Consider the following 2,678-nt stretch of genomic DNA (forward strand, 5'->3'; position numbering starts at 1 on the left):
AAGCATGTCAGAAGGACACTTTTTGGTCAACTGCTTGTATCTTTCCCAAGCTTCATAGAGGGATTCACCATCTTTTTGCTTGAAGGTATGAACATCCACTCTAAGCTTGCTTAGCTTTTGAAGCAGAAAGAAGTTGGCTAAGAAGGCCGTGACCAGCTTATCCCAAGAGTCCAGGCTATCTTTAGGTTGTGAGTCCAACCATGTTCTAGCTATGTCTCTTACAACAAAAGGGAAAAGCATGAGCCTGTAGACTTCAGGATCTACTCCATTAGTCTTAACAGTATCACAGATCTGCAAGAACTCAGTTAGAAACTGATAGGGATCTTCTGATGGAAGTTCATGAAACTTGCAGTGCTGTTGCATTAGAGCAACTAGTTGAGGCTTCAGCTCAAAATTGTTTGCTCCAATTGTAGGGATTGAGATACTTCTTCCATAAAAATTGGAAGTAAGTGTAGTATAATCACCAAGCATCCTCCTTGCGCCTCCACCATTGTTATTGGGTTCGTCCATGTCTCTTTCTTTTTCGAGATTCTCTGTAAGGTTTTCTCTGAATTGTTGTGTTTTAGCTTCTCTTAGCTTCTTCTTCAGAGTCCTTTCAGGTTCAGGATCTACTTCAACAAGAATGTCCTTGTCCTTGCTCCTGCTCATATGAAAAAGAAGAGAACAGAAAAGGAAGAGGAATCCTCTATGTCACAGTATAGAGATTCCTTTACGTAAGTAGAAGAAGAAAAGAATAGAAGAAGGATGAGAAAAATTTGAACACAGAGGAGAATAGAGGGTTCGAATTTTTAGATGAAGAGAAGAGTTAGTAAATGAATAAATAAATAGAAGGAGATGAGAAGGAGAGAATTTCAAAAATTGATTTTGAAAAATGGTTAGTGATTTTCGAAAATTGAGAGAAGAAATAAAATTAAAATTAAAATCTAAAACAATTAGTTAATTAAAAGAATTTTTAAAAGAGTGAGGAATTTTCGAAAATTAGAGAGAGAAAAGTAGTTAGGTGGTTTTGAAAAAGATAAGAAACAAACAAAAAGTTAGTTAGTTAGTTGAAAAAGATTTGAAAATCAATTTTGAAAAGATAGGAACTTAGAAAAGATTTTTGAAATTGATTTTTAAAAAATATGATTTGAAAAAGATATGTTTGAAAAGATATGATTAAAAAGATATGATTGAAAAGATATTTTGAAAAAGATTTGATTTTTAAAATTAAAATTCATTACTTGACTAACAAGAAACTAAAAGATATGATTCTAGAATTTAAAGGTTGAACCTTTCTTAACAAGAAAGTAACAAACTTCAAATTTTTAAATCAATCATATTAATTGTTAGTAAAGTTTTCAAAAATTATGAAATAAAATTAAGAAAAATATTTTGAAATCAATTTTAAAAACTTTTTTTGAAAAACATGAAATAAAAATGAAAAATATTTGATTTTTGAAAAAGATTTTGAAAAGATAAGATTTTTAAAATTGAAATCTTGACTTGACTAACAAGAAACAACTAATTTTAAAAATTTTTGACTAAGTCAACCCAAAGATTTCGAAATTTATGAGAGAAAAAAGGAAAAGATATTTTTCTATTTTTTTTAATTTAATGTGGAAAGAGAAAAACAACAAAATGACTCAAGACATAAAAATTATGAATCAAAACAACTAATGCATGCAAGAACACTATGAATGTCAAGATGAACACCAAGAACACATTAAAGATCATGATGAATATCAAGAACTTATTTTTGAAAAATTTTCAAGAAAAGAAAACATGCAAGACACCAAACTTAGAAATTTTCAATGCTTAGACACTATGAATGCAAAAATGCATATGAAAAACAACAAAAGACACAAAACAAGAAAATATGAAGATCAAACAAGAAGACTTACCAAGAACAACTTGAAGATTATGAAGAACACCATGGAGGAATTTTTTCGAAAAAAATGCATAATTTTTTCGAAAAAAATGCATAATTTTTTTAAAAATATGCAATTGATACCAAACTTAAAAATTGACACTAGACTTAAAATAAGAAACACAAAAAAATATTTTTTTTGATTTTTATGATTTTATTAATTTTTTTTGGATTTTTCAAAAATTTCTTTTCGGAAAAACGAAAATAAATAAAATAAAAAATTGAAAGATTTTTGAAAAATTTTTTTGAAAAGAAAATTACCTAATCTGAGCAACAAGATGAACCGTCAGTTGTCCAAACTTAAACAATCTCCGGCAACAACGCCAAAAACTTGGTGCACGAAATTGTGATCATCAACAATGGCGCCAAAGACTTGGTGCTCTCAAACGTGAATCACACTTTGTCACAACTTCACACAACTAACCAGCAAGTGCACTGGGTCGTCCAAGTAATACCTTACGTGAGTAAGGGTCGATCCCACGGAGATTGTCGGTATGAAGCAAGCTATGATCATCTTGTAAATCTCAGTCAGGCGGATAATAATGGTTATAATGGTTTTCGATTATGAAGATAAATAAAGCATAAAATAGAGATAGAGATACTTATGTAAATCATTGGTGGGAATTTCAGATAAGCGCATGGAGATACTGTGTTCCTTCTGAATCTCTGTTTTCCTACTGCTTTCATCCAATCATTCTTACTCATTTCTATGGCAAGCTGTATGTTGGGTTTCACCGTTGTCAATGGCTACCTCCCGTCCTCTCAGCGAAAA

The 2,678-nt window shown here is 30.7% G+C and overlaps 1 non-coding gene across 1 annotated transcript; it reads left to right on the forward strand.

Annotated features, from left to right (window-relative positions):
* LOC127742600 (small nucleolar RNA R71) lies at positions 1 to 108 on the forward strand. The gene has a single exon (XR_008003942.1). It is a non-coding gene; the product is annotated as a small nucleolar RNA R71 (small nucleolar RNA).
* Positions 109 to 2,678: the final 2,570 nt, after the last annotated feature.

This window comes from Arachis duranensis, chromosome 1 (genome assembly GCF_000817695.3).
Source record: "Arachis duranensis cultivar V14167 chromosome 1, aradu.V14167.gnm2.J7QH, whole genome shotgun sequence".
NCBI lineage: Eukaryota > Viridiplantae > Streptophyta > Magnoliopsida > Fabales > Fabaceae > Arachis > Arachis duranensis.